Source organism: Protopterus annectens, chromosome 6.part0 (assembly GCF_019279795.1).
Source record: "Protopterus annectens isolate FY-2018-M chromosome 6.part0, PAN1.0, whole genome shotgun sequence".
NCBI lineage: Eukaryota > Metazoa > Chordata > Ceratodontiformes > Protopteridae > Protopterus > Protopterus annectens.
In genome coordinates, this window is record NC_056737.1 from 1,684,709,191 (window position 1) to 1,684,735,090 (window position 25,900).

The window sequence follows — 25,900 nt, forward strand, 5'->3', positions numbered from 1 at the left end:
TTCCCACATTTAATGTGACCTATAACCTGTAAAATTCAATTAAAAAACAAACAAATCTGTTAGGGGAAAAATATAAAAAATAAAAAAATGTACAATAAGCTGGTTGCATAAGTGTGCAGATGCTTAAACTAATACTTTGTTGAAGTACCTTTTGATTTAATTACAGCATTCAGTCTTCATGGGTAGGAGTCTATCAGCATGGCACATCTTGAATTGACAATATTTGCCCACTCTTCCTTGCAAAAGTGCTACAAATCTGTCAGATTGCGAGGGCATCTCTTGTCCACAACCCTCTTCAGCTCACCCCACGGTTTTTCTATTGGATATAGGTCTGGGGTCTGGTTGGGCCATTCCAAAACTTTAATTTTCTTCTGGTAAAGCCATTCCTTTATTGATTTGGATGTATGCTTGGGTTCATTGTTGTGTTGAAAGGTGAAATTCGTCTTCATCTTCAGCTTTCTAGCAGATGCCTGAAGGTTTTGGGTCAAAAGTGATTGGCATTTGGAACTTTTCTTAATTCCCTCCACCTTGACTAAAGCCCCAGTTCCAGCTGAAGAAAGGCTAGCACAAAACATGATACTGCCACCACCATGCTTCACTGTGAGGATGGAGTTCTTTTGCTGATGCAAAGTGTTGTTCTTGCACCAAACGTACTTTTTGGAATTGTGGCTAAAACATTCAATCTTGGTCTCATCAAACCATAACACTTTTTCCCGCATGCTTTTGTGAGACTTGATGTATTATTTTGCAAATCGTAGCCAAGCCTGGATGTTTTTCTGTGCAAGAAAAGGCTTCTGTCTTGAAACCCTACCCCATAGCCCAGACATATGTAGAATATGGGAGATTGTTGTCACATGTAGTACACCGCCAGTACTTGCCAGAAATTTCTGCAGCTCCTTCAGTGTTGCTATAGGTCTCTTGGCAGCTTCCTTGACCAGTTTTCATCTTGTCTTTTCATCATTTTTGGAGGGACGCCCAGTTCTTTTCAACATCACTGTTGTCCCATATTTTCTCCACTTTTTGATGACTGTCTTCATTGTGTTCCATGGTATATCCAATGCTGTGGAAAAAAAAACATTTTTGTACCCTTCTCCTGACTGATAACTTTCAACAATGAGATCCCTTTGAAGCTTTGTAAGCTCTCTGTGAACAATGGGTTTTGCTGTAGCAGGTAACTGAGTACATGACAGGAAAATCCTACTAGGACAGCTAAACTTTATTTGGAGTTAATCAGAGTCTCTTTAATTGATGGCAGGTGTATACCCAAGAAGACTGAATGTTGTAATTAAATCAAAAGATGATTCAACAAAGTATTAGTTTAAGGGTGTGCACACTTATGCAAAGAGCGTATTGTTGTACATTTTTTAATTTTTTATAATTTCTTCCTCTAACAGATGTGTTTGTTTTTCAATTGAATTGTACAGGTTATAGGTTACATTAAAGGTGGGAAAGTTTTGAAATGATTTATTGTGGTCTTATTTTTTATATCACAAAAACCTGGCATTTTAACATGGGTGTGTAAACATTTTATATCCAATGTATGTATATATATATATATATATATATATATATATATATATATATATATATACATATATATATATATATATATATATATATACATATATACACACACACACACACACACATATATATATATATATATATATATATATATATATGTATGTATATATATATATATATATATATATATATATATATATATATATACATATATATACATGTGTGAGTTACATGCACTTAATCTAACCCCTCATTTAATTGACAGTCAAAAGACTGGCTGCATATTATCGGCACTGCAAAATGCCAAGTAAAAATATCTATGCAGAAAATACAGACAAAATGGAAGTTATATTATGGAAGGTTTATACCCTTCCTCACTACTGTGTCAACTTGGAATTGGTATATATAATTAGCAGGGTTGTGGGGATGCAGGTGTTTTTTTTTCCCACCTGCAAGAACATTGACAAAATGTGATTTGACTTTTGTCCGATTTTTCAATGATTTTCTGTGAGGTTAACTTTGTCACATTTGGGGGGGGGGGCAAGGTTCCCTGCACTTCCCATACCCTCTGCTAATTATATATATCAACTCTGAGGTTGCACAACAGTGGGGAAAGGGTATACACCCTAACCATTCTTGCCTTTTAATCATTCTTGCCTTTCAAATTATTTTAAGATACAAGCATAAGAATGTATAGCTGCTTTTTATTGTATTTATTTATTTATTTTTGTTTATGGAAAACAATATGTATTTCTTTTTTCCTGACTGCCAAAACAGTTTATCTGTGCACACATTTCTTTTATACTCTGACAGCACTTCCTGTGCAGAATGTTCCATGTCTCTGACAGCACTTCCTGTGCAGAATGTTCCATGGTAACTACATCTTCCTTCTCCAGTTTCCCATCAGTTTAGCACATGACATTGCACTTTCTCTTTTAGTTTCTTCTTCTTCAGTCATTGTTTTTCAAGTCAATATGTCGATAAACCATTCTTTCTCAAAAATGTTTGAGGAATGATAACTTTTTCTGTAGCCATTCTCCTCTCACTCCATCCCGCAACCACCATGTAGCCCATAGCAGAAGATATCAATGGAACAAAAAGCGTACAAGTTCCCCCATTTCCCTGGCCAAAATTTTCCTAGGTGGTGTGAATACCACTTCAGGTCTACCCTGGAAAGAGACCATTGGTCTAGTGGAACTAACCTTGTCAACAGTGTTCATAAAATCAAAAATAAATAAACTAAGACTCATTACTTCATGCAGTGTATGTAACAAATTGTATCTTCTACATAGGTAACCAGGGCATCAGCACTCTCATCATCATCATCAGCCCCCTTTTTCCCATTTTTCTACATGGGGTCGGGGTATCATGTTAACTGCTGCCATCTCTTTCGATTTAATGCCACACTACTGCCTTCTTCAACACTCATGCCTGACTGTTGCAGATCTTCTTTCACACAATCCATCCACCTATTTGCTGGAAGTCCTCTCTTCCTCTTATCTTCTTCCTGTCTGTCCCAAATCATCCTCACCGGATTGTCTTCTGCTTCTGTGCACATGTGCCCAAACCATCGTAATCTGTTCTCCTTGATCTTTTCTGCAAATGGAGCTACTTTGGCTTCTGCTCTTATGTCCTCATTTCTTCATCTATCCCACAGTGTACATCCTATCACCTTTCTCGGGCAATTCATTTAGATCACCTCTAGCTTCTTCAACTGTTCTGCCTTTACTGCCCAGGTTTCTGTACCATACAGTAGTGCTGGTCACACCACTGTCTTGTACACCCTACTTTTCAGCTTCTTTGGCATTCTGTTGTTATAAACTACACCTGATACTCTATACAAGTTGGCTGCAGCTCCTCTGATTCTAGCTTTGACCTCTTCATTCAGACTACCCTTCTCCTCAACTACTCCTCCCAGATACTTGAAGCTGTTTACCTGTTCCACTATCTTCCCTTCTATCTCTATTCTCAGTTTCTTCTGATTTCCTCAATTTGCTGCCATTACCACCATCTTATCTGTGCTTAGATCCATCCCATGTGCCTTCATTCCATTTTTGTATCCTTTGCTGAAGTTCTAGCTCAGATTCTGCCTGTACTGCCATATTGTCTGCATATAGCAGCTTAGTTGATCCGCCCCCTCCAACCTGTTTGCTAATGTAGTCCATCACCAGTATGAGCAGTGATCTCAGAGCTGAACCCTGATGTACACCCACTCCCACAGGGAACCCCTCTGTGAGGCTGAACACTGTTCATACTTGAGTCATTGGGTCCATGTACATAGCCTGCACTAATTCTACCAGTGTTTCTGGGACTTCAAACCACCGCAGTACTGCCCAGATTAGCTTTCTTGGGACCTTGTCATATGCTTTCTCCAAGTCTAGGAATGCCCAGTTGGACTCTCTCCTCATCTCTAGCTTCTTCTCAAGTATCTGTCTCAATGCAAACATCAGGCCAGTTGTACTGCATCCTGATCTGAATCTAAATTGCTCATCTCCCATCTTACATTCTACTACTCTACGTATCCATTTATCAATCACCCTCTCCAGAACTTTCATCCAGTTTGACAGGAGTTTGGTGCCTCTGTACTGCCCACAGTTGTAGATGTCCCCTTTGTTCTTGTACACTGGCACGAGTATGCTTATTCTCCAGTCATCTGGGATACGCCTTTCTCTCCACACTGCTATTAGTATCCTCACGAGCCATTTCTCCTCATCTCACTCAGCATCATTATCATATCTGCTGTAACCTCATCTGAGCCTGCTGCTTTCCCTGGCTTCATCATCCTTAGGGTTACCACCTGTCCCACTTTGCGAGGGACAGTCCCTCTTTGGGCAGTTGTGTCCTGCAAAAAATGTGAAAAAATGGCAAATGTCCTGAGATTTTAGGACAAAATTATTTTCTATATTTTATGTCATAGTTGCATAAAACAGTTATTCTGTATCTGAAACACCTAAATGTTATAAGAAACAGAATAAGGAACTAAAATGCTACAAGAATAGACTTTTATTCAGGCAAAAAAATGAAGTTCTGTCCTTTGTACTGGCCATGGGTATGTTTTGCCCTGCAAAATCTGATGTTTGTAGCACAAATGTCCCACTTTGGGCATTTGGAAAGGTGGCAACCCTAATCATCCTTAGTGCTGTTCTTACTTCTTCTAGGGTGGGCTCATCCTCTTCTCTCATTGTAGACTGTTTCTGTGGGGTTTTCTTCATTCAGAAGCTGCTGGAAATACTCCTTCCATCTGCCTTTGATGTCCCCTGAGTTGGTGAGTAGGTTGTTGTTGGCATCCCTTATGAAGAGTGTCTGACTATCTTCTTTATCTTTCTGTCTTTGCCTTACAACCTGATGTAGTTTCTTTGTGCTGCTTACTGAGTCACTTTTCAGAAGTTGATAAAGTGCACCCGATGCCCTTTTCTTTGCTATAACAACTTGTTTCTTAGCTTCTTTGTTAGCCAACCAGTAGTCCTTCCTAGCCTGGTCAGTCTTTTCTGTGTCCCACTTCTTCTTGCACTCCTTCTTTCTTTTGATGACTTTCTGGACTTCTGCATTCCATCACCAGCTTTCCTTATATACTTTATTTCCATACCTGGTTCAGCCACATATCCATTCTGGAGTCCTAACACATGCTGTTTTTAGGTGCTGCCATTCTTCTTCAACTCCACCTATTTCATCTTCTTCTTGGGGTGCTAGAGCCCTGAGTAATTCCTTGAACTGTTATGCTTTATCTCCAGTCAGCTTCTAGGTCTTCAGCCTGGTCTCTGTTGATCTTTGAGCCTTCTCTGACCACTGCTTGCAGCTGATTCTGGCAACTAGTGCTTTATGCTGTGGGCTGACTGTTTCACTGGGGATGACTTTGCAATCATAGATTCTACTCCAGTGCATTTTCCTTACTAGGAGAAAGTCTACCTGAGTTTCATGTTGACCACTGTTGTATGTGATCTTGTGACTGTTTCTCTTTCTGAACCATGTGTTGGCTACTATCAAGCCATTTCTCAGATAGAAGTCTAGAATGGCTTCTCCTTCTTTATTCCTGTTGCTCCACCCATGTGGACCCAAGCAGTCCTCATATCCTGTTCTGTCTATCCCGATATGTGCGTTCAAGTCACCCATGATCAACACCAATTCATGTTGTCCCACTTTATCTAGTAGGCCCTGCAACTGCTGTCTGAATGCACTATTTTCCTCACTATCACAACACTGCTGTGGGGCATAGACCTACCAGCGGTCTGATATCTTTGATTTCTTTGAGTCGGGGCCAAACCTGCATAACTGAGATTTTGAAATATCCCTTATCTGTCTGCAGTTAGTTTGCATATGGCTACTTTTATAAAAGTGTAATTATCTTCCCTTACCCCTTGCAGTGTTACGTCCTGCTCTGGCATGTGCCTTAGTCCAACAAAAATATATCTTCTCTTGGTGTCAGTTATGATTAATATCATAAAATAGCTTCTTAAAAAGCATTTATATGCCAGCAAAAAAGATACTGAGCCTGCCAGGCTGAAAATCAAGAAAAACTCTTTATTGACCAAAAATACAGGTAAACACTTTCACGATTAACTTATCGCTTCATCAGACTAACTAGTAAAAAGACAACCTACATTTATATCCAATAATAGCCAATCAAATATTAAAACCAATTAAACACCTTCTAAAACAGTGATATGTAATATGTAAAAAATTCAAGACTATCTCGTGAGTGCCCTAAAAGCTACAACCTAAATATACAACAATAAAACATGCTGAACAAGTCTAATAAGCATGAGTTAAGAGCATACATAAAATACTCATTAAATACATATAAAAACATCCGTTCTTAGTGCTTCAAACGATGTGACTTCAAAAAGGGCTTTAAAGTGAAAGCCCCATTTAAGCCTGGTGGTTTCTCATCACTGAAAAGCAGGATCCATTTCTGCTCTGCTCCTTCTATCTGATTAATTAAGTCCCCACCTCTCATGCTAATGTCAAAAACCTGTAAAACCATAAACTTAAAGATGTGTTCAAAACCACTCTGCATGACGTGTTGTGCTAAGGCATTTGTATCTTTCTTATTCTTGATATCTATATGGTGTTCTCAAATCCTGTCCTCTAGACATCTATTTACCTTCCCTATATAAAAGGCATGGCAAATCTGGCAGAAAGCAAAGTAAACAATGTTCATGGATCTGCAGTCTGCATAAAAGTCAAGTTCTATTCTGACCCTAAGGGTGGGATTGATATACAACTGTGCAGTGTGAATGTATCTACATGCTGAACACCTTCTGCATGCAAAAGTACTCAGTCTACTAGATTCAACCCTGGGCACATAGTGTTGAGTCTTATAGCATAGGTGTTTCTTAAAGAGATTTATTGTTTCTAAATGAAAAGTATGGTGTGTCACTTATAATGCCTTTTAACTCATCTATAGCGTGTAATATGCTCCAATTAAGATTAATAATACTGCAATAACTACTGATGTCACTCGAGTACTCTAAAGAAATCCTAAATGCATCATTATTCAGTCTGGGAGCATTACCTGTGGTAGCTACCGCCTTATCTCTGAAAAAAGGCTTGCATCTATCTTTCCTCTCTTTCCAAGCATCAGATATAGTTAAAGCCACCTCTTGTTCCTTATAGCCCCTACTTAAAAATTCTAACCTAAGGGAGCCTAAAGCCTCACGTAATTGCAAGTCATCATTGTGTAGTCTCATCAACTGATAAACCTGACCTTTTAACACATTGCGTGAAACATGGGCAGGATGCATGCTGTTTTTATGTAAACAGCTATTTTTCCTCATGGGTTTTCTATATACACTCGTAGATACAGTTCTCAAATCAGTCTTACTAAGTTTAACATCCAAGAATTCAGTTACATCAAATGAGTAACTGTAAGTGAACTTAGAAACCCAGTTGTTGTATGCATATAGGCAATAAAAGTCTTCAATTCATCCAAAGTGCCATGCCATAATAAAAATAGGTCATCCTCAAAATGAACACACCAAAGAATATGTTGGTGAAAAACATTATTTGACAGAATGTCGGTAGTGTCCCATTGCACCAATGCTAGGTTGGCGTAGCTGTTGGCAGTAGCTGTTGGCACAGGCAGTGCCCATCGCTACGCCAACATTCTGCAGAAAGAATTCTTTCTCAAAAATACAAAAATTATTCTCCAGCACTATTTCAAGAGATGAGCAAATGAGCTTCACTATTTCATCTGAAAAGCATCTTTTGTCATTCAGAAAAGCCCTAATATTTTCGACACCCCAATCATTAGGGATCACCGTAAACAAAGACGCAGTATCAAGTGTGACATTTATATGGTCCCTGTAACTCACTCAAAAATGTTACAGAAATACCTTATCTTATGCAACTACTCATGTCAAGTATGAGTTGGTTATAACTACAGTATTAAAAATGACATTAGGGAGTTGACAATACAACCTGTGAGAGATATAAATATTTAAGAAACATGGATGCAAATCTCTCCCATCAGCCCACTAACAGTAAGCCTCATACACTTACAGCATCACATCAGTCACAATACAGAACTAAGCCTGGAACTTATCCTTAGGTTGTAAAGAAAAGAATTGCCACAGCCTCCTACAACATACTCTAAAGGATATCAGCCTTAAGCACACCAGGCAACACCTAGTCCTACTACTTCTCCACTCCCACATAATGCAACCCCATGCAGATCACCCAGTGTTAGCATTTAGAACTTGGGCACTGTCACATACCGGTTTAGGTTCATCTGTTCATAGTAAGCTAACGACCATCAGGGTCTTTACAAGCCTAGTTGTGCAATATAACCCAGTTTAGTCCGAGAGTTCCTTGGACACCTATGTGATGGGGTATGTTAGTAAAGGGGTAGCTAAGGGCTATGTGTGTGAAGGTTATGTTAGTTAGCTGGGGATTAATTTACTTACTGTCCAGCTTTGTCCATGGGAGACATGGGGGCCAGGTCAGGGGTTAATTTGTGATTTTCTTATCCAATGATTAAGGTTTCTTTTGAACAGGGTCAGAGATAAACTGTGCTTCACATAGATGGGGAGCTTATTCCACAGTGTGGGGATCCATCAGTACCTCCAAAAGGTTCTAGTTATGTTGCAGACTAAGTTCAGGTCCTTGGATCTAGTGTTTCTGGTGCTGTTTGTCTTGTAAATTTGCATGGGATACATCTGAGCTAGATCAGAGGATGCCTAATATGCCAGGCATAGATTGCCTCTCAATAACCTGTAGGAGACAGAGTACAGAGATGGGACCTTAAGTTGATGTATGTTGAACAGGGTATTCATCCCCTAGATTCTCCTGGTAAGGAACCATTGAGGGTATTCTAACTCTTGCAAGTGCCTGGCTAGGTACATGCCAAAGGTAGTCTGGTAAGGGATGACTAGAGTTGTTCTATTATTTGACTGGACCTGGATTGTTCTGTTATTTGACTGGACCTGGATTGTTCTGTTATTTCACTGGACTTGGATTGTTCTGTTATTTCACTGGACCTGGATGCAATACTCCTGCTTACAAGCTGGGTGGCATAGAATTATCATCTTGATTAGATGTTGGTCGAATGCCAGATTACCGTTTGCATATGTTCCTAGATCTGTAGCTATCAGGACAACTCTTAGGGGTGTTTTATTGATGATGTAATTAACTTGGGCGGATGCTTTCCCAAAGGACACTATAATGCATTTTTTTGCATTGAGTTTTAATCCATTGCTGTCACATCAGTCATTTTTCTGTGTGAGACTGTCTTGTAAAATGTTGATATCGAGGGGGAAATCTATGATAGCTTCCAGTTTACAGTACTTTGTGAATCTGGAGAGCCAGAGGCCTTTGACATTAGCCTTGACTTCAGAGAAAAAGATGCCAAACAGAAGCAGGTCCAACACAAAATCCTGGGGTACTCTGCTGGTGAATGGTCTCTTTGTTGAGGTGGTTTCATCAGTCTTGACTTCTTAAATCTTATCTGTGAGCCAGATGGCAATCCAGTGAGTTACACAGGAATTTAAGCCTAGTGCTAAGAGACTGTGAACAATATCTGAGTGGGGTATTGCACTGAACACCTTGGCAAGGTCAAAGTAGCCAGTATGTACTATTTTCTCCTTATCTATAGCTGTGGTGACCATCTCGAAGAAGTCTTCCAGTTTAAGACCAGAGTCTGTATGTTTATTAAAAAAAAAAAAAAAAAAAAAAAAAAGGTCCAGTCGATTTCTTCTTTCTTTTGACAGCAAAAACAAAAACATTCTTAAATAAAAAGTTTAAAAAGAAGGAGGAACTGTTTCTATTACCTGCTGAGACAGCATGTAGCATAGGATAGGAGGAGACAGAAGGAGTCTGGTTTAGTGGATGAGGAGTAATTCCCTGAAAAGGAATAATTTCTTCCCACTGTCATGTATAACCTTACTGAATCAGCCTCAGAACCCTTTGTCTGAGACAATGTGTTGCCAAAGTGAGAAATGGAGATTCAGACTTTCTGGAAGGGATAAGGTCTGCTAGAGTGGAACGGGGATGCAAGGTCCCTGATATAGTTATTATGTCTTTATTTGACTGTCATTTGTCCTGCCATTATTTTTCAAACATCTGCTTCCAGAATTTTGCTTAGACTATTTATTTTGTTTCTTGCCAAAACCTGGATAGGGGAACAGAAAATCCCTTGGAAATTGTTGAGAAAGAGGGCTGAAAATTTTGAGAGAGTCCCTGTATCAGGTTATCCGCTCATCACATTTTTTGATAATCTCTGCAGCAAAGAGTTAAAAAACTAAATCTCTGTCAGAAATACAATTTAAAATCTATTTTTTTTAAATCTTATGGGAGATTCTGAGAACATAGCCAGGCAAACCTCCACAAAACTGTACCAGAGTTAATAACCCTGGATACAGTATATGTAGCGACATACACACACTTTAAACAATGAATAGTGACCTGACAAATAAAAGAAACTAATCCACACAAAGCAGATTTTCCCCACAGGTGAAAAATGCAGATAAAACATTCCTCATACTTTCACAGTTAGTCAGAATAAACTTTAACGTATGAACCTGACTTTCAAAATTCTAAAAATTAAAGATGCAGAAGCATGCATTTCTTTCCAAGAGTAATGAACTGTTTTATCATCATTGTCTGAAGGGTAAGGATTAGAATTAACAAGATGTTTAGCAGCAGCTGGAATGGTTAAGTTTGTAAGTATGGCTTGCTGGGTCAGGACTGGGATGGGACTATAAAATTTGAAAGACTGAGTAACGTTGTACATTTTATCTACTTTCTTAGATGCAGCAGGCTGGCTGTCAGGGAAACCACAGGTTGTGACAAACACATCCTCCAATGATGCAGCACTTGGGGGAATTGGAGGAGTTTCCAGAATTCCACTTGTGACAGATGATAGCATTTCTTTTCTCAATTGATTTATTGAAAATTTTAAAGATGATAGCATTCTCTGAAGGACTTAGAAACCTCAGGGTTCTCCAACTGAAAAGACTTGCTGATTCTGGAAATAGTCTCAGAGAAAGAAAATCCCCTTACAGGAAGATTCAGATGCCATGCTCTCCTCTGAGTCTGAATCAGAAGTCTGAGGATAAAAACCTTCATCTGTCCAATCACATTCCCCTACAGATTCAGTTTCTTGAATTTCTTCAGGAAAAGTGGAATCCCTTTTTCTTTTACCAGAAACTACCTTATAAGAAGGGTCAATATCCTGTACAGGACCCTGAGCTAGGCCTAATACACTACTCCTCTCCAGTGAAACTGGTACAGGAGAAGATAAAGGTTTAGCTTTTGTTTATTTTTTACAGGAAATTTGGGGCAAATAGGCTTTTTAATGGCAGCAACAACTTTCCTAAGAAGGGACACAGAATTCTGAGTAAGCAGGGGTACCTTCCCTACCCTTTCTTCCAAGACTGACAAATGTATCTCTTCCTTGGTCACTGAGGGGATCCCAACAGCTCCACAGGATATGGATATCTCCTGGCCAATAGTGGTTGTCTGAACAACACTAGAGTTTTCCTGGGAAAAAGATTCATTGTCTGAGGAACCAGCTTTGGCCACAGCAGAGTCACCCACCTGCAGCTGAGGCAAACTGCTAGCCTGCTGCATTGGCAAAGGTTGTTTAGTTAACTATTTATTTTTGTTGACAGAAAAGGGACCAACCATGGACTGGTGGTTTGCTCCATAATCAAGCCAAAACTGGTGCTCATATTATGTTCTTACACTTCTCATTCATTACATTGCAATCTTTATGTGACATATTTAAGTCTCTGTAACTTTCAGACTATTTTTTTCTTTGATAGAACCTTAATCACTATGAAGCAAAAAGCTCAAGCAACATTCCTGTACATCAACAATGTAATGCGCTCCCCCAATACCCCATACCACTTGTACCCATTCCAAACTGATAATAATTCAACTAGCAAGTTTATTATAGAAGCTGCATCTTGAAACTTCTGGGTGCTACCCTAGACTAAGAATTATAGCTTGATGAGTGGATCAGAACTTTACTCCTGTATTAACCAGAAACTAGGCCATCTGCCCTGAATATGATAATTGGGGATTCCCAACTCTAGTCAGGTAACAGCCTAGACATTTGCTAACAAGACTATTGGTGCCTTATCTATCCTTATAAATCTTTATTCAGAGCAGTCAGCTAAATGACAGAAGACACATGATAAGATTTGTAAGTTTGTACCTAACAACTCTGTATCTCCCAGACTAGTCAATGACTTCAGTGCAAATGATGCCTTTCAATAAAATAGTCAATTCAATTCTGTATTATCCAAATAAATAAATACTTTCCTTTACAACCCTTCATCAAATAGCAGGACCCAAGTTATAAATTGTGCTCTGCAAGTGCCAGTCTTACTCAGTCTCACTCAACCCTTAACTGTAATGAAAACTAGTCATTCAGCTTGACTGTATCCAAATTTATAGAGGTTCCCACATTTTATTAGCTTCTGCATAAGAACACATTTGGAGCCACACTCAAAATTGATAATTTCTCAAATTGGAACTGCTCATGGTACTCAGGTGTTACCTTTCTACTCACATTGCATGTCACCAAAGGTCCCCCATCCTGCCCCAATAGGAGAAATTTATTGTAAAGTTTTATTACAAATTGCAAGCTATGAGCAATCATTGAATCCCCAAATGACTTAGCCATTCTACAGGAAGGTTTGTCTCAAACAAATAACTTGTTTCAAAGTCAAGGTCTGAAACTGAATACCAAAAAATGGATTATCATATTTTTGGGAAGTCATCTACCCCAGAGAACTACCAGATTGATAATACACCCCTAAGAGTTGACACAGTTGTTGAGAATTTGGGAACTTATGTGGACAGTGGACTAACTTTTGGTCAACATATGCTTATAATTGTAAGAAAGTTCTTCTATATTGCACAGCTTCTGAACATAAAGATTGTGTCTAGATCTAGGGATGTCATTGCCCCCCTTTATTCAGCCTTTTTAGGCCAATTATTTAACATAATGCTCCTTTGGCATGTATCTGCCCGGATTCATGCAAAAACAGGAAGAAACACAAAGATACCTTATTAAAAGAATATAAGGCATTAACAATATGTCCTGCAATGATTGACTGAAAGCCCTGTCACTATACTCAGTATCCTACAGACTGCTACAAGGTGACCTATGTTTGGGGAAAAAAAGGCATCCTCTAACTCATTACTGAGGGATTTATTGCACATCAGCATGTCAAATATCATCAAATATACTTGCTCTAAAGATCTATACCTCTTCTGAAATTATCAACAGTACAGTTTGGAGGGACAGGTATATTTGGTAGAGGATACTGCTACTATGGAACAGACTCCCTATCCACATAAAACAAAGTTCATCCTTGTCATTTTCAAGTCCAACTTAGATCTTTGGATGGGAAGCAGAAAATATGAGCCAAGACTGCCCCCTGTACTACTAATGGACAAATAAAGCTCCTAAATGCTTTATCCCATGCATGGGTCCCCTCACCTTACCTACGGTATGATCCCAGTTATTCTTATTTTGGATAATATATAATTATTGACCATGGGATGATTAATTCAAATCTATAACCAAACAGGATAGGTTATTTTGAGCACACAAAGCAAAACTGACTAGGCCTAAAATGGCCCACAAGGGCAGCTAGCCTAGTACTTACCTATGAACTAAAATCAGTTACTGTAGGTTGATGGCCCTCTACTTTTGCTTATGCAGTATTTGATCTAGTTTTATTGCTAAGATTCACTTGTCCTCTTTTTCATTCTTTTGACTATTCATCATGCAGCCATTTATTTTTATTCTGTCTCACCTTTAATCTTCTTATAGCAGAAATAATTTATCGTTTGTTAGCCAAGAAAGTGCAACTTGGAACAAAGCCAATTTTCTTTTGAGGCCTGGGGAGAAATGCTCCAGATGCATGCCTTTGTAACATGGGTGGAAAATCACACGAACACAGGGAGGACATGCAGACTCCACACAGAAGATACCCCAGCCGAGAATAAAACCGGATAAACTCTTGCTGTAAGGTGACAACGCTACTGCTGCACCACTGTGCCATCATGTCTGTCTTTGTTAATAGAGAAATATACTAACTGTTTGTGTATTTTGTGTTCTTTCAGTTGGTGTTTAAACATACATGCATGTATTGTTTGCTGATGTTATTGCAAATTCTGGCTCAGATCAGTGGCCCATTGCATTTTAATTTAGTTTTCACAATATCATATATATTCTTTTCTGCATTTCTTTATATATGGTTTGAATATATACAAATTGCTGCAGAGCACAGAATATTGTATGGTTTGATATGCTACAGCATGTATGCTCAGATATTTGATATCTTAGTTATACAAATCTTTATATCTTGCTCCTAATAATAGTGTACAGCCATTCTTCCCAAATGACCACTTATAATAATCAGAATGTCCTGGTCAGTAAATAGCATTCAATAAATAGTAAATATATTTTGGTTAAACAATAAATGGCTCTTATCTTCCACATTAATTAGCTTTTAGCTGTGGAAGTTTTATTTAAAGTAAACCATTTTGTAAAAGTTCCTGCCAGTATTTTATTGCTGTGTAAAATCTGTCAAAAAAAAAAAAAAAAAACTTTAATACACTCCGTTTAGAGTTAATAAAAAAGAAAAGACCCTTGTAATGGTTCAGTTGTATTACTGCAAATGTAGATCTATGTGCTGACTACACTGATGCTGTGAGGCATACTGGTAGATTTGTGTATGTATATGCATGTTTATATATGTGTGTGTAGTACCGATATTACCACACCTGCAGAATTGCAAGGTGTACACTGAGTGTCCAGTAATATGTGTACCAAGCACAGCCCAGCTTATCTTGTTATTTACTTACTAAGTTTTGTTTGCTAGTTATCTGTGTTCAATTTATATTGGGTCCATGCTGCTACAGGTTGGATATGTATACAGTTTTAGCTGCATTTGTCATTTTCATCGCAGGACAGCTTCTCTTGCTGATTAAATTTAGAATAAAATTCATACGTATATGAAAATGTGGGACTATGGTGCTGTGTGACAAATATCTACCTAACTACCTACCTTTAGGCAGATTACTTTTATTGTGGGAGAAAAAGCCACAGATTATGATTTGAGCTTTCCAATCCTACAGTGTAAAATATTTAATTTTTCATACAATCAACTCTTCTTGCATTCAATTTGTCTATTTTCACTTATTTTTTTTATTGTGATTACTGTTTCTGATTCATTTACATGAGATGCAATTACTGAAAAGAGTTTTACACAGATTGCAGAGCTTTTCATAAACACGCTTGCTCATGTGTACCTTTATATGGTTGCTCTCCTATACTTTTCTATTTTTTATCATTTAAGGAGTTTGTGATGCAATGCAATAATGTGCTGACAATTGCATTAATATCATTGAGATTTCTTGTATAGCTATGTGTTTTGTTTAGCTGAAAGTTATTTGATTTAGCAATTATTGTGTTGATCTCCTGATAATGCCGTTAATCTAACTGAATAGCCACTCTGTATGATTTATTTTATGTCTTGCTTTCTTATTTCATTTTATGCTATTTGTTTTGATTTAGTCTGTTTGGTTTAGTAAACTATGATTTTATTTCTAAGGTTTCGGATATGTGTATTGGGGTGTAAATTATTCAATCTAAGTGGCTTCCTTTTTGCTTTTTTGGCATGTGGGCAGAGTAGTGGTGAATGCTTGCCTGGTTATAGCAAGGATGATGATAAAATGCCTGATGGTTGAAACATGTTGATAGTTTGAAAACTAATTCCCTGATTGCCAATACTTTAATGCCATTTCCCTTAAATGGGCATCAGAGTGAGGCTTTTATTACAGTGGCAAAAACCTTCTGTATCGTCATGTGACAGGGGACACTCCCACACCCCCATACTTATGTATTTATACTCTGAGGTCAAACAACAGTGAAGAAAATATAAAACTATGTTGTTGCTGAAAGTTTTTCTTTTAATGTGACTCACCTTTGGAGCAACAGTATTCAGTTGCAGAGGGTTCCTTTTATAGACATGTTCCATTGAGGGCATGCGTAATATGTTGATCAACCAAAATATTTGTGCTCCAGTTCATATACAATTTTTATCAAGGCCTATAAGTACAAAGAGAATATTTATTAGAAAATAAAACATGGTAAAGGGGCTCTTCTATGGGCCAAGAATGAACAGTTAATATAATAAAGTGTTAAACTTGATATAAGGAAAGAAAATAGTACAGAAACCAGAGGGTCAATCAGTCTGTATTCTTTCTAACCCTATGCCATTTGTCCAAACTGATTTTACCATATTCTGCTTTGCCACAGAGTCAGAAATGAGCATTTTAAAGATGTTCACAAAATATCATGTTGATCCTATTTAAAAAGCTAAGCAAATAGTAAAAAGTTGACACTTCCTTCAGATTTCCATTCAGCAAAGAAATGTAAAATGGGAAAAAAAAATCATATAAAATACTTTATAAATGTAAAATGTATTTAAAATACTGCCTGCTATATCTTGCCACTGAGAAATATTATCAGAAGTATTTCGCAGTAATGAAAATCAACATATAAAAACTGAAGTTCAAATGTCCATAGCTTCACTTGTCAAACTTGTGACTTACTGGCTTTCAAAAAGCTTGTTTTTTGTATCCGTACATTGATATTTTCATAGACAGATAAATATAGATCTGCATATACAGCTACACCAATATATGTATACCTATGTGTACGTGTGTGTGTGTGTGTGTGTGTGTGTGTGTGTGTGTGTGTGTGTGTGTGCGTGTGTGCGTGTGTGCGTGTGTGCGCGTGTGTGTATGTGTATATATAAATGCAATCAAAAATGTTGACTGGCAAAATGATTGAAATGACTTGCATTGTTCTCTGCCAGTCCAACACAAAACTGGCCAAAACCTCTCTATAAAGAAAATTCAATGACCAGAAAATAACAACAGCTCTCTACTTTTAATCAACTGAATCTTACTGAAGGGAAAAAAAAAAAAAACTCTATGTACCTCCAGGCAGGCTTCATCTAAATAGTGGTACTGTTAGGGTAAAGGTTTTCCTTAAGATAATGTGCAGGTTGGGGTTGGGGCAGGAGCAGGGACAAGGTGAGGTTAAGGCAAGCAGACATGAGAAAGGTGGGTGGATTATGGGTGCACCTTACCTTTTTGAACAATATGATCATTCAAGTTACAAGAAGTTTGATAGAGAAAATGTTCTGCAAAATGAACCTGCATTTAAGGTTCAACAACATTAACTGTTTTTATCTATCTATCTATCTATCTATCTATCTATCTATCTATCTATCTATCTATCTATCTGGTTTATATTTTGAAGAAGGTTTATTGACTTCTACTGAGAAAAACTGAAAACTTAATCCATAAATATGAAAGTCATTCTATGTATCTCCCTCTTTATTTTATTTTTACTTTGAAATGTATTTTAATTATTGGGTTCCCGAGTTTGATCTGATTTTCTATGGTATTTCCAGTGCAGATTTTCAAATCAAACTGTCTTAGAAATTGCCTTGTATACCAGGCAGAGCTCACCTCAAAATAACCAACAAAAACAGAATATAATGGCATCTCCTGAAACCATTCCAAAGAGTTCGTTTCCCAGTCCTGTGACTTCTCTAGATAGGAATTGTTGTACCTTTCCAAGTTTGTTTAGGCAGTTTGTCCAATGACTACTGTATGCAGAACTTTATTTAATATTGGGTCAAACTCATGAAGAATAAAGTGGTAAAATGATCTCCCTTGAGTGAAAGACATGGCCCATTAGGTTTTGAAGAGTGACTCGAAGACAGAGGTACAAATCCTTGTAACCCACTGATTCATTAAAACCAATGTATTTCAATAAACATGACTAAGTCTGACATGCAGTGACCTTGAATTTTTTACAGAAATGTTCTGTTTTCCACAACCTTACTCTTCCAAAAGATAACACACATTTAGTGGACTATGATGGAGGCAAGCTTTCACATGGTAGTGTGTCATGAGAAAGTGTGGGCTTTTCAGTTCTGAGACTTTCATTGCTCTAAAGGTTAGCTGCCAAAAATAAAAAGGGAAAATGCTGGACATGGTCTGATGATTGTAATGCATCCCAGTATATTAGTGTTCTTCTTTTCTAACCATACAAAGCATTAATAATAGCAAATGACACCTCCTGCATTTCAATCAGCACTCTCTATAAATACCCCTTTTTGTAACAGGCCAAGTCTCCTTGGTCACTTATCCTTACATTTATACATCGACTGTGAGAAAGTATCATGTTTGTAAAAAAGGAATATTTTAATATAATTCATTCCTTGCCAAGTTTGTGAAGTACAGTATACATATACTTGTGAAAACAATATGTTTTTCTCACCATACAAAAGTGTCATTCAGTAAGACAGCATTGTTTTAATAAATATTTCCCAAAGCACTATATGAGTAATTAGCATAACATTTTTGAAATTGATTGGACAGTACATTGACTAATCAAGTAACTCCACAAATATATTAAAAGGAAAAATGCTGAAAATCCAAGATGATATGATACCATTTATTGGAACAACACATATTTTACAAAACAGCTACTCTGGCTTTCAGACTAACGTGTTCATTGTAAGAAGCTTAATACTTAACTGTCACATATACTTTTTTTGTTTATTATCTGTAGCCTAATGAGTATGATATGAAGCATTTGTTTTGCTCTGCATCATCTTAAGATGTCAGAGGTGTCTCACAGTCAACAGATGGTTATAGCCTCACCTTTCTTGCATTTAATACAGATATGAACCCTCAGGATCCACATGGTTCCTAACAATGGGTCATTTAATGGGTTTGTTTAACCAGAATTTTATCTCAGCATCTGAAACAGCAACTTAAAGTTTTTTAAAAGCTTTGAATTTCTTGTGCAACTTTGTATGATAATCACTAGGGTGAGAAAACGTGTTGTGAATCTTCAGGCTCAGTCAGCCACCGTGTTACTAACAACCCACTGCATCATAGCTAATGTGTGCCATCCCATATAAAACATTTGCATTTATTGAATCATTCAGGCATTGATCCCTCCCTGCTTCTTTTGTGCTTTGCTTTTACACTGCACCCCACTGAAAACATAGAAGTTATAATAGCTGTCAATGAATCACGGAGAAAACTTTCTGTGCTTAAACCTTGTATTCCCATTTGGATGTGACAATTTGTACTTTGGCTATTGTATTTGTGACCTGCACAAACGTTCTGCTAGATCCCATAGTCTGTGCTGTTTTACTGCATGTTCTTTTCACATTTGAAAGATGTAAGTGCCGAATTTTTTTGAACAAACTGCCATTTTACATGGGCATAAAAGAGTAATCCAGCACTGAGAATTATTCACATCTTGTAGTCTTACTTAATCAAGCTTTTTTTTTGCACACATAGGTTGACCTTAGTTTATGGACCATTTTTCTGCTCTGTCAGATCTATTACATTTTTAAGAGATCATGATATCAGAGGTATGTCAAATACAATCAATGATTTTTTTTTCTAATGCAAAAAAAAAAACCTCTAGACTTGAAGATAATCAGTGGTTCAATATGTGACTGTACGCACAGAAAGCTTATTTTGATATTGTCTTCCATTTACTCCTGAACTAACACAGAGATGATGGGAAGAAATTTAATGAGACAGAAGGTGGAGAGAGGGAGGGAGGAAGTTAAGATAAAACCAAGGTTTTATGCAGACAAATGCAAAACGATGAACTGGAATCAACATCCCACAAAGAAGCACATGAATACAGATAACCAATTTATCAATAGCCACAAAAAGTTTCTTTGGAAACTCAAATATGAAGATTTAATGGAAGTAAACAATGCGAGAAGAAAAGGAAAGAAACAATTGAGGCTGGAGGAATACTATATGTATACCCATCAGGAGAAAAGAGCAAGTTGTTTCATCACTCTCTAAAGACTGATGGTACGATCCCATATGGATTACTATGGAATTCAAGTTACTTTGATCTTAAAATGTAATAAACATGTTAAAGAAATGCTTGTCAGTGGACACAAATACAAAGCATGCATGTTTTAACTGCAAACCATAACAACACATTTTGCAATCAATCAGCATGCAGTCTTGAACAAATGAGACAAAAGGGAATATTAATATAAACCTTTATATGGTTTAATGGACTACACAGTGTCTAAGATGTAGTAAGTCTTTATGTGAGATAGCTCAGAAAGATATAAGGAAACACTGTTTCATAGAAAGGGTTGTAAATGAATAAATGTTCTTCTTGAAGAGATAGTAAGGCAACAACTATGACATAATTAGTTCAAAAATGAATTTGAGAGACATAAAACATTTTTATGAGGATGTGATAGGTAGAATACCAGCTGACTAACTTGGAGTTAGCTCAATAGTTTTCTTGCTCTTTGTGTCTCATTATAGTACAAAGTCCATTGTGTGAGAGTAGTTGATGTGGTTTCCCTTACTGAAATAAAAAACACTAATGCAAATCTATTCACCAGACTTGCAGTCCTTTTCTGTCCTCCATAGGACTCTTGATCCACTTATAGAAGTAACTGTACTTCACTGGAATACATTTCTGTCCAAACAACTGTTTTCTGATTTGGCTCAATCATATAGAAATGCTTTTTTTGAATTATGGAATGCCTTAATTACTGACTTCAGATGTGGTTGTTAATTTCCAAAATTAATCCAACCTTTCTGAGGATAGGTTGTAATGCATATCGATTCAAGTGTCTTTTTACGAAATTTTGTGTTTTCTAGTGACATTCTAGTGAATTATGAAATGCAGCTAGATAGATAAGCAGTTAGAAAGGCAGGCAGATATTATTAAGTCAAGTGAGATTGTTTATTTGGTGAAGAAATTGGACAAGAGATAAGCAGCCATCAAATCCAGATCAATGTTAAATAGAATAAAGCGATGTGCAAAAAGAAAGCTGGAGTCAGACAATATCGATCTAAAGTTATGATTTTCTTACAACTGCAACCTTTGTAATTGGCCATGCCTTGCTCTTAGCTTGGCTCTACAACATATTTTGTAAAGTAATCCTTCTTTCTAAACAAATGAGTAAGCCTATCTTTTTCCCAAATCTCTGTCATTGGTGATTTACTTGCTACATCACTGTATGCCATACATTTCTAAACTCATTTGTAACCTCAGATCTTATTCATTAATGTGACAGCCATAGTTATGTTTATGCAACAAAGTACTGGACCACAGCTTTTACATGACAAAATATGATGTAGAAGTACAATACATATGCTATTTGTAGCAAAAAATCTACGTATCAACACAAATACAGAAAAAGAAGAAAAAGAAAAAATATATAGAGAAAGACCAGAGGAAAAATACAGCAGTGAATATTCCATTTAAAACCTTTAAAAGGCTAAAGATGCCGAAAAAAAAAAAAAAAAAAAAAACTTTTGCTGCATGTGTTGTTGATTGGTATAATGTCTGAAAATAACACATTATGCATAAAAATAATAAACTACCAATGACATAGATCTTAATTAATGTATTGTTTTATCTAGCAGTGTTTAGCTATAAACAATCCTACGTTTTCAGTGTTGTCTGACTATTAACAAAGCACAGTTTGTTATTTGTTCAACTACACTTTCAAGCGGTCTGCTCAAGTCTAAAATGAAACTTCTCAGTGTATGTTGTTTACTGTGTTTTTCAAGGTTCACTAGACAAATATGAAAGAATGTGATAAATGTAGCATTAAAATGCAGGTCAGCTAGGGCGTCCCACTACACATTTTCCCACAATCTCTTGCTCATTAACATCTAGATCCCCCATTGTGTGAGGCTTTGGAAATGTGCCAAAAGGGCAGAGCAGAAAAATGTTTACAATACCAAACCTGGAAAGGAAAAGGCTTTTGAAATGTGAAGTCTTTTGGGACCAAAAGCATAAATGAAATGGGGTTGAGTCAAACTTGCTAATGGGATGCTTGGAACACCTGCTTTTCTGCATGTTCCAGTATGACATTTAAAGGGTACTGAACTGAAACTGACAGTGATACTGGTAGTTATCATTACTAAAGAATTATATTTTCCTTATAAACATCATCAGCATAAAATTAAGTTACACATTGAGCATTTTAATTCCAGAACTGCACAACCAACGCTTTTATCACAGACACAGCTGTTTATTATTTCATTCATTCCATAGATACAGATATTTACTGACATGTTAAAAGCTGTCCTTAGTTTTCCTAGAAACAGTCTTTGTGCTGTTGTTGAGTTAATATTAGTGCTATCAGATTAGGAAATAGCTGATAATACAATAATAAGCTAACAACGAGAACATCATATAAGAAATACTGACATAGTAAGTTAACATGCTGATAAAGACAGCCACTGCCTAGCCTTTAATAACTGTTTCATGATACTTGTGATGGAAGGAGGATCTTGAATTAGTTGTGCAGTGATTAATCCTAATTTTTTTGAATTACTTGTGCAATGGTTAACTTTGACTTTTTACCCCTTCTCTTCATTTTTATTCTCATGTCTGCTCATTTTCTGTACCTATCATTTTAAATATGTCAGGACCTAGTTAGACATCATGGCATGGCATGGCAACAAATGATTAAAGAACTTCTTTCTTAACCACAAAGAAATTTGAGGAGCATTAAGAAAACTATAGCAAAGGTACTTATATAAATGCATACTTCACAAGACAGACCCTTCATAATATATATTCATTTTGTTCCATTAGTTGGTCTCACTAAGCCTATAGCTATTCTCTGATGTGACCCAATGTACACATTGTACTGATTAGGGAGAAATTTGGGCAGAATAGTTTATGCATTTGCATGTATAAATGGTTACATATTCTCAGAGACAGCATCTATGAGAATCAGCTGTTATTACAATTATTGTGGCTTACTGTGCGCAAATGTTTTTTTTCAAAAATGGAGAGTAAAAACTTGTGAGGATAAAGTTCTGACTTCAGTCCAAGTGCTCCAATTTTAACCAGATGCTTGGGCTCTTGACACCACAGCAAGAGAGGATAGTTGTGCTCATCATATGTGTGTGTTTGTGTGTGTCTGTGTGTGTGTGTGTGTGTGTGTGTGTGTGTGTGTGTGTGTGTGTGTGCGCGTGTGTGTTTGTGTGTGTGTGTTTGCACATGGCTCTTGCAGCTGCTCTAATGACAAGGCTTGACTGAAAAGCAGATGCTAGTCATGAAGTAATTAACTGGTGCCAGGAAGACACTGGCTTTGATACCCACACTGATGATAATAGCAGCATATGTGTGTGTCATGAGCATAGATGTGATGACTTGAGGGCATAGATGACACATATGGTAATGCAAGTGTTGATGCCACCATCAAGGGTAGAGTTAGGCCATAAAAATATAATAACCTGTCATTGGACATTACAAGAACACTGTGCACCCTCATGGTTGCCTGGGTCATGGTCCCCATGTTACATTTTATGGCTGATTGAGGTAGGGGGGCTTAATAGTCAGCAAGCTTGGGCCAAAACTGTCACAAAAAAGCAGAGAAAAGGGAATTACTGAAGTCAAAAAAATAGTATGAATACATGCATAGAGCAGAGGATTCAGATCCTAGGATTTAAACTTATACATCTGACAATACCGTAGACAATGTATTGGACTGTAGAGTTGAAGTAAAAGCTGACAAATATCACAAATGTAGTTGCTCCTACTCAACCTATAGCCTCATCTATGGTCAAAAGCAAGACAGAATGAGACTGCGAGGTAAGTGGCATAAGCTGGGTGTAATTGTCGGGTTGCTGGGTCAGTCTTTGTGATATAACAAGGAATTTGGATATTCAAGAGAATTTAGAAGTACAGTCACTGCTCCACCATGTGAAACTGAGGCACCTTGTTTGGATGCCCTCTGGGTGGATCCCATGGGAGGTATACTAGAAGCAGCCTGCACCCCCCCATATATATATATATATATATATATATATATATATATATATTTTTTTTTTTTTTTTTTTTCCCCACTGTAGTGCAGTCTTGGAGTTGGTACATATAGTTAATAAGGTGTGGGTAATGAAGCCTCCCACCCGTTTGGGTTTGAAATACTGCGGTGTGTAAGACAAGGAAATGTTGGCCAACTAGTTACTTTCCCTGTCTCACACATTTACTGAAGTGAACGTTCAGTGATTGAACATTTGGTAGGTTACATTCGCTGGTCAGATGTTCAATGATTTTTTTCATTAGACCAGTAAACATAGACCTATGCAAAGTACCCTAGTAATTCTCTAATACCCCTATGATTTGAATAGGGAAAATGGGGTCGGATACAGTTGAGACTGCATAATCATGAAGCAAAATTGCACACGCAGGAAAATTTATTTACAAAAAAGGAAAAAATATATATATTTCATCTAGTGCAATACTGCAAAAGGTATGCCTAAAGAAATGATTAATGTGTGACATTCAGGTCTAATGTTTAAGTAAAGATAACAACAGTAAAGTAAAAACACAGATACAGATCCAAGCAACTTAAAAATAATGAATTCATTACTGAATGTTATTCACCATGGAAATGAAATGTGAATGTGTCCCTAAAAAAAGATTTATGTCACAAAACAGTCTGGCAAAATCAAAATGCCATTGATAGCAGTTTCATATCCAATGCCTCCACATGATAGCTGGGTTTGGTTCTGGTGATGTCACACCCCAGAGAGTGTGGTTCCAAACCTGTGAACCACAGCACTGCACTTCCATTCTTCATTTTGATAACGGCACTTTGAAAGATGGCAGCAACTGTGAAGGCACGTGGCTGAGATCAGAGCTGATCTGACAACTCAACCGAAATTATGATCTTTCTTCTTAGGGATTCATACCTGGAGGAAAGAGAGCCATGTGTTCATGGGTCAGTCTATAAAAAAATTACATCTGTCAAGACTAGTTGACTACTTATCATCCCTGACAAGGACCACCTGCTCTAACCTCTAGTGCCATCACAAGTACAGAGACCTACAGAAGCATAGGCCTGACCAGTAGCAGCATTCCTACTCCTTAAACCTAAAATTCCCTTCCCACACACTAAACCTAAAGTTCCTGTTCACTTCCTAACCCTAAAATTCCTCTCCCACTCCCTAATCCTAAAACTCCCTATCCAAATCCCTAAATCAAAAATGTCCTTCCTGTTCCCTAATCTCAAAGTCTTCAATCACCTCCTAACCCTAAAACTCCCCTCCTCCTCCTCCTCCTTGATCCTAAACCTAAATTCCACTCTTGATTGAAACCCTAACTTGTGCTCCCACTCTCTCCTACTGCAAGTATCCCTGGTCTCAAAACAATAGGAAGAATTCCTTCATCTCGACATCTCGGCTCCAAGTTTTGAGATCTAACAATTATACAATGCTTGACTTATCAGCTTTTCTCCAGCAGAGTGCAATGTGGTTACATTTTTGCAGTTCAACATCCAATACAGTCTTTTCACATTTAAGAGAACAAGCCTGTGGCTTATATTAATATTTACAAATGGCAAAATTATCTATAAAATCTACAACATTATCTACAAAATTCTATCTAGCTAGGCTGGCAGTCTTTACATATCTTCACAGTAACATGGATGTGGTTAATGGTGTGGACAAGTGACATGGATATGGTTAATGGTGTGGATGAGTGACATGGATGTGGTTAATGGTGTGGATGAGTGACATGGATGTGATTAACGATGTGGATGAGTGACAGTGATGTAGTAGTTTAGTTACTGAAGACCAGTAAAGCTTTGGGTTATTTTGATACTTGTCTTGTTGGTTTGTAGAGTGGTTTCGATAATCTAGTTTGATATGCTGCTTTGTAAGGTTCTAAGATTCCTTAGTTGCCTAAAAGTATGTCCACTGTTTTGAGTTCTAATTTTTAGCCGTCCCTGCCAGGCTTTGTCTCCTTAGTGAATTTGATGTTTAGTTTCCTTGGTTACCCTTGCTGCTGGGTTTAATTTGAATC

The 25,900-nt window shown here is 37.3% G+C and overlaps 1 long non-coding RNA gene across 2 annotated transcripts in view; it reads right to left on the reverse strand.

Annotated features, from left to right (window-relative positions):
- Positions 1–25,900, reverse strand: part of LOC122804893 — a 215,100-nt gene that overhangs the window by 141,130 nt on the left and 48,070 nt on the right. For both annotated transcript variants that reach the window (XR_006365254.1, XR_006365253.1), the window contains exon 2: positions 15,966–16,090. This is a non-coding gene — a long non-coding RNA (uncharacterized LOC122804893). The remainder of the gene's footprint in view (positions 1–15,965; positions 16,091–25,900) is intronic.